Source organism: Dromiciops gliroides, chromosome 1, assembly GCF_019393635.1.
Source record: "Dromiciops gliroides isolate mDroGli1 chromosome 1, mDroGli1.pri, whole genome shotgun sequence".
Classification (NCBI taxonomy): domain Eukaryota; kingdom Metazoa; phylum Chordata; class Mammalia; order Microbiotheria; family Microbiotheriidae; genus Dromiciops; species Dromiciops gliroides.
The window spans coordinates 303,880,938-303,888,902 of NC_057861.1; positions in this window are offsets into that span (position 1 = coordinate 303,880,938).

The window sequence follows — 7,965 nt, forward strand, 5'->3', positions numbered from 1 at the left end:
TACCTACTAAGTGCAAAGCACTGTGCTAGGCATTAGGGATACAAAGACACAAACAAGACATTCTTTAACCTCAAGGAGTCAAATTACAAATTCTTCTAGAAAATAAGAAAGGAATAAGATAAGCATTGGTAGAGAGCCAGAGATTGAGATGACACAATAAATAAATAATTGTTGTTGATGATGGAAATAATTTTCATTGCTTCATACCTAGAATATTTTAATACCCTCCTTCCTATCCCTTTCTGGAAGTCTTCCCTGAATCTCTAGATCCAACTCCAAGTGAAAATGAGCTCTACCATCTCCAGTTTCTCATAGAATTTTCCTTGTTTTTTTCTATCACGTTTTACCTTGTATCATATGTGTGTGCATGACATTTCTCCTACCATTATTAAGCACCTTAAATTTAGGGGACTGGGCCTTTATTTGTCTTTCTATCCCTATGACTCAACAAAGGTCTTTGGGTATAATAGACATTTAGCTACTGTTTGTGGAATTAAATTGATCACTGTGACTATCCATTCAAGAATTGGAGAATATCCAGTGTGCTTCACACTGGACTCTAGAAGTAGAGGGGCCATATGGAATAGTGGGAAGATCATTGACCTAGGAATTAAGGGTATGGAATTTTTGTCTCACTTCTGCTACCAATTGGGTCTATGAAGTTGGGCTAGTAGCATATAATCAAGTAAAATTTACTCTTAAAGAAATCATATAGCTTTTCCCCAGTGGACTGTATATTACCAGTGACTGAAGAATTACCCTTCATTCAGTCAGTTTCTCATTAAACATTTATTAAGCACCTACTATGTGCCAGGCACTGTGCTAAGCCCTGGTAATGTAAAGAAAGCAAACAGTTCCTGCTCTCAAGGAGCTTGTAATATAATGGAGGGGGAGGTAATATTCAAACAACTATGTACAAACAGAATATAGACAGGATAAACTGGAAATAATCAACAGAGGTAATGGTAGTAGAATTAAGAGGGACAAGGAAAGGCTTTCTGTAGACTATGGGATTTTAGGATTCAAAGGAAGTTAAGAAAGCCAGGAGGTAGAAGTAAACAGGGAGAGTATTCTCTGTGGAGGGGCCAACCAGTGACAATGCCCAGAGTAAAGAGATGGAATTTCTTGTTCAAGGAACAGTAAGGAGGCTATTGTCACTGCATCAAACAGTATGTGGCTGGGGTGGGGGTGTGTAAGGTGAAAGAAGACTGGAAATGTGTGAAGGGGCTAAGGTATAAGAACTTTGCATATCAAACAGAGAATTTTATGTTTGATCCTGGAGGTGATAGGGAACCACTGGAATTTATTGAAAGATGTGACAGAGTCAGACCTGTTTTAAGAAATTCACTTTGACAGCTGAGTGGAAGATGGATTGGAGTGGGGAGAGATTTGCAGCAGGCAAACTAACCAGCAGGCTACTGCAATAAACTAGGAATGAGGTGATTAGGGTCTATACCAGAATTGGTAGTCTCAAATGAAAGAAAGAAGGCATACATGAGATATGTTATGAAAGTAAAATCAACATACTTTGGAAACAGATTGGATATGGGGGGATAGAGGAGAGAGGAGTCAAGGATGACACCTAGGTTGTGACCCTGGGTGACAGATTTCATTATAAATTCCATGTTTGCCAAATGTGGAAGTGAAATATGCTAGTATATAGTTTCAGGGCCCCCCTCTGGGACCAATTTCATAGTTTGGAGTCACACAGATAATACAATAGTCCTTTGGCATCATGGACATTTGTAACAAAAGATTATATACTTTGTTTATGAGTTCTATAGTTTCACTCTTCAGTCTCTTAGGATCATAGAATTTAGAGTTGAAGGAGTCTTACGGACCATCTACTCCAAAGCCCTTTTTATTGTTGAGGAAACAGATATGTAAAGGAAAAGTAACTTGCTTATGATTGCAAAAGTTGTAGGTAGCAGAGCTGGGATACAAATGCTCCCACAAATCTGGGTCTTCTGATTCCAAATCTAGTGTTTGGTAGTTGCCATGTGGCCTTAATAGTTTCTTTCTTTCTTTCTTTCTTTCTTTCTTTCTTTCTTTCTTTCTTTCTTTTTTTTTTTTACAAGGCAATGAGGGTTAAATGACTTGCCCAGGGTCACACAGCTAGTAAGTGTCAAGTATCTGAGGCTGGATTTGAACTCAGGTCCTTCTGAATCCAAGGCCAGTGCTTTATCCACTGCACCACCTAGCTGCCCACCTTAATCGTTTATTGTATTTATCAATTAAGTCTAGGATATCTTTAGTATATATCACTTCTTTTTTTTTCCCTTTTTTTTTTTTTTGCAGGGCAGTGAGGTTTAAGTGACTTGCCCAGGGTCACACAGCTAGTTAAGTGTCAAGTGTCTGAGGCTGGATTTGAACTCAGGTCCCCCTGAATCCAAGGCCCGTGCTTTATCCACTGCGCCACCTAGCTGCCCATATATCACTTCTTAATCTAGTACCTCAAACCTGGCTGATTCAGAAGATAATTGGAACCTTAGATAAAAAAAAGGTGACAGAAACAAATCAGAGGAGCAAGGAAGAAATTACCTGTCAGATCTATGCATATAAGAAGAGTTCATGACCAAATAAAGAATAGAGAGGGTCATAGAAGGTGTAATAGATGGTTTTGATTACATAAAAAGATTTTGCACAAACAAAATTGATGTAGCTAAAATCAGAAGAGAAGCAGGTAAATAAGAAAAAAATCTTTGCAGAAAGTTTCTCTAATATAGATCCCATTTCTAAGATATATAGAGAACTAAGTCAAATTTATAAGAACAAGCAATTCCTCAAGTAAATGGTCAAGGTTTCAAAGGAAGAAAACCAAGCTATCTGTAGCTATATGAAAAGTGTTCTAAAGCACTAATGATTTTTAAAAATGTAAATTCAAACAATTTGAGGTTTCATCTCACATCCTTCAGATTGGCAAACTTGACCAAGAAAAAGAAAATGACAAGTGCGAGAGGGGTTGTAAGAAAATAGGTACATTAAAGCTCTATTGGTGGAGTTGTGAATTAGTCCAACTGTTCTGTAAAGCAATTTGGAAATATGCCATCAAAACTATTAAACTGTGTATACCCTTTGACTCAGTGATACTACTACTTGTATCTTCATTTAGAAAATCAGGAAACTGTGCTGACTGGGTCCACTACAATTTTATGTTACATAATTTCAACTGATGCTCAGTGAGGCAATCCTTTTACACCTCCCTAAATGACTCACTATTCCACTCATAACAGAGTGTTTCCCAAATCTTTTAATCTCTTCTCAAACCTTTTGCAGCTTCCCTTCCACCCATCCACCCCCATAATCAGCTGAGGGTATACTTCCTCATATTTCACTGAAAAATTGAGATAATGACCTCAATAGTTCCCTTTTCTTTCCTGTTCTTCATCTTTCATTATTCAGATGAAGGGACCCTTATTTTGCCATGGCAAACTCTTTAACATGCACATATAATTCCATTCTACCTTATATCATATTGCTCCCTTTATCTTGCCTACTGTCTCACTGATCTTCAATCTTTGTCTACAGGCTGATTCTCTACTCCCTACAAACATGCCCATGTCTCAGCATCTTCAAAAAACCCTCACTTAATCCATATCTCCTTCCCACCTCCCCATCCCCCCATGCCCTCACCCCTAACTAAAACTTATAGCTTTCCTTCCTCTTGCAGTTAAATTCCTTGAAAATGTCATTTAAAATATGTGCCTTCATAAGCAGCAAGCTACAACTTCCTGGGCAGAGCCAAGATGGCAGAGGACAAGCAGTGACTCCTTGGAGCACTCCCCCAAATCCCTCCAAATACCTTCATATAATGCCATAGGACAATTCCTGGAGCAGCAAAACCCACAAAAGGATGGGGTGAGATTATTTTCCAACCAAAGACGATTTAGAAGGTTAGCAGGAAAGGTCTGTTATACCAGGATGAGAGTGGAGTGCAGATCTGTCCATACCACACAGACCCAGCCCCAGCCCTGTCCCCAGAGAATCAGGCCTCCAAAGCTTTGGAATCAGCTGAGGCAGTGGTTGCTTCTGGAACTCAGCTAACAGACAGGAGAGGGGGTCGAGTGTTTGGCCAGGGGGAGATTGCAAGGATCTCTGCTGGTGCTGAGGCAGAACTTTATTGTGTTGCCTGTGTTCAGAACCAGGAAGCAGTCTTGAGTGGCAGCCCAGGTAGGGGAGGGGAACAGGAATGCCAGAGCTTGCAACCACAGTGAAACAAAATTCTGTTCCTGGGTTAAAGAGCAAGCAGGCCTGCAGTTACTCACAGACCAGAGAACAGGCCAGGGGAGTATAGAGTGCACCTCTCCTTAAATCATACCCCCTGAATCTTGAGACAGTGCCCTGGAAGCAATCCCCCACTTTAAGAAGGAGTTAAAAGTCAAGAAATAGGCTGGCAAAATGAGGAGACAGAAAAAATGCAGACACTAGAAAGTTTCTTTGATGACAAGGAAGATCAGAATACACCCTCAGAAGAACATAACAAAGTCAAAGCTCCTACAACCAAGGCTTCCAAGAAAAATATGAATTGGTCTCAGGCCATGGAAGCATTCAAAAAGGACTTTGAAGATAAAGTAAGAGAGGTAGAGGAAAAAATGGAAAGAGAAATGATAGTGATGCAGGAGTGTCATAAAAAAAGTCAACAGCTTGAAAAGCCAACTAGAAAAGGAGATACAAAAGCTCTCTGAAGAAGATAATTGCTTAAGAATTAGGATTGAGCAAATGTAAGCTAATGACTTTATGAGAAATCAAGACACAATAAAGCAAAACCAAAAGAATAAAAAAATAGAGGGCAATATGAAATATCTCCTTTGAAAAACTGTTGACCTGGAAAATAGATCCAGGAGAGATAATTTGAAAATCACTGGACTACCTGAAAGCCATGATAAAAAAATAGCTTAGACATCATCTTCTAAGAAATTGTCAGGGAAAATTGCCCTGAAATTCTGGAAGCAGAAGGTAAAATAGAAATTAAAAGAATCCACCAATCACCTCCTGTAAGAGATCCCCAAAGGAAAACCTCCAGGGATATTATGGTTAAATTCCAGAGCTCCAAGGTCAAGGAGAAAATATTGCAAGCAGCTAGAAAGAAGGAATTCAAATACCGTGGAGCTACAATAAGGATAAAAACAAGATCTAGCAGCATCTACATTAAAGGACCAGAAGGCATAGAATATGATATTGCAGAGGGCAAAGGAACTTGGACTACAGCCAAGTAGTCCATACAGCAAAACTGTATGTAATCTTTCAGAGGAAAATATGGGACTTCAATAAAAAAAGAGGACTTTCAGGTATTTGTGATGAAAAGACCTGAAAATTTGAAAATTTGACTTTCAAATACAAGATCCTAGAGAAGCATAAAAAGGTAAACAGGAAAAAAAAATCATGAGTGATATTAAAAGATTAAACTGTTTACATTCCTACATGGGAAGATAATACTTCTAACTCAAAAGAACTTTCTCAGTATTAGGGCATCTGAAAGGAATACACTTAGACAGAGGACACAAGTCTGAACTGAATATGAAGGGATGACATCTGTAAAGATTTTATCTTTTGCAAAACACTTTTGGGGAGGGATATGGTGAAAGAAGATAGAAAATAGAAAGAAAAGATAGAAAATATCACGGGGAGGGAAATAGCAATAGTAACTGAAAACAATTTTGAAGCATGCAAGAGTGATGTAAGATGATTATGATGATGATTGAGTGAATGATTGAATGATTGATGGATTTACGATGATTAGATGAAGATGAGGATTGATTGATGAGGATTAATTGATAATAATGATGATGATAAAATGTATGGTACTTACTTTGCTGGGCTATTGTGAAGAAAATTCTTTGTCAGGTATCAGGTACTATATAAATGTTATATATTACTGTTGTTATAATAATCAACCTCATGGGTTTATTGTAAGGAAATCTCTCTTTAAAGTACTATATAAATGTAGTTTGTTATAAAAAAATGATGAACAGGATGCTATCAGAAAAACCTAGAAAGACCTACATGAGCTGATGCAGAGTGAAATGTACTATATACAAAATAACAGCAATATTGTAAGATGATTTGCTGTGAATGACTTGGTTATTTTTAGCAATGCAATGATCCAAGACAACTCTGAAGGACTTCTAAAAAATACAGTCTATCTACAGAGAAAGAACTGATGGTATCTGAATACAGATTGAAGCATTTTTTGTTTTTGTTAATTCCTTTATCTGAAGTTTTGTTTATGTCTGTTTTCTTTCACAACCTGGCTAATGTGGAAATGTTTTACATGACTACTCATGTATTACTTATATCGAATTGCTTGAGTTCTTGTGGAGGGAGTGTGGGGAGGGACGGAGGAAGAGAATTTGGAACATGAAATTTAAAAAAAATGTATGTCAAAATTTGTTTTTACATGTAATTTGGGAAAATAAAATTCTAAGAAATAAGCACCAAGAAAAATAAAATAAAATAAGTGCCTTCTCTTCCTTTCCTCTCAATCTGTTCTTAACTCTTTACATTCTGGCTTGTGACTTCATTATGCAACTGAAATTTCTTTCTCCAATACCTCTTTTAAAAATCATAAGATCATATTTTATTATTTTCCAGTTACATGTAAAGATAGTTTTCAACATTTGTTTTTATAAGATTTTTAGTTCCAAATTTTTTCCCCCTTCCTTCCTTCCCTCCTCCCTCCCCAAGACAGAAAACAATCTGATATAGGATCTATATGTACAATCACATTAAACATATTTCTGCATTAGTCATGTTATGAAAGAAGAATCAGAACAAAAGGGAAAAATCTCAAAAAACAAAAAAAAACAAAAAGTAGAAACGGTATGGTTCAATCTTCATTCAGAATCCACAGTTCTTTTTTCTGGATGTGGAAAGCATTTTCCATCATGAGTCCTTTGGAATTGTCTTGGATTAAGTCTATCTCAGTTGAAAATTGTGCAATATTGCTGTTACTGTGCACAATGTTCTCCTGGTTCTGCTTACTTCACTCAGTATCAGTCCACTTAAATCTTTCCAGGGTTTTGCCTGCTCATCATTTCTTGTAGCACAATAGTATTCCATTACAATCATACACCACAACTTGTTCAGCCATTCCCCAATTGATGGGCATTCCCTTGATTTCTAATTCTTTGCCACGACAAATATTTTTGTACATATGGGTTCCAATGTCTCTTAATGGACAAATTAATGACTTTTTCTCAATCCTCATCTTTTTTGATCTCTGAAGAATTTGACACTGTCAGTCATCCTCTTCTTGTTACTTTCTATTTCCTGGGTTTTCATTATACTGCTCTTTCCTGGTTTTCCTCCTATTTATCTGAATACTCCTCTGTCTCCTTTTCTAGATGTTCATCCATGTCACCCTCCTCCCCCATGAAAGTCTCTAAGGTGTGTCCTAGGAACTCTTCTCTTTTGCCTCTATGTTATTTCACTTGGTGATCCCATCAACTCCGATAGTGTCAATTATCATCTCTAGGCAGATACTCATACCTGCTAGTCCAGCCCTAAACTCTCTCTTGACTTTAGTCTTACATCTTCAACTATCTATTAGATATCTTGAATTGGATATTCTGTCTATATCTTAGTCTTCAACATGTCCAAAACTGAACAAATTATCTTTCCTCCCAAACCCCTAAGTTTTTTTCCCCTCTTACTAACTTAAATTACTATGAAGAGTACCATCATCCTCCCAGTTTCCCATGTTTGCAACTTGGGGCTCATTCAAAACTCCTCACTCTCATTTCTATATCCAATCTGTCATTTCTACCTTTATAACATTTTTCATATAAGCCCCCTTCTCTCTTCTGACTCTGTAACCACCCTGGTGCAGGTCCTCATCATCTCACACTTGAATTATTGAGAATCCCACTGCTGGGTCTCTCTGCCTTAAATCTTTCGCCCCCTCCAACCCATCTTCCATTAAGAAAATTTAACTTCCTAAAGTGTAGATCTGATCATATTCCTCCT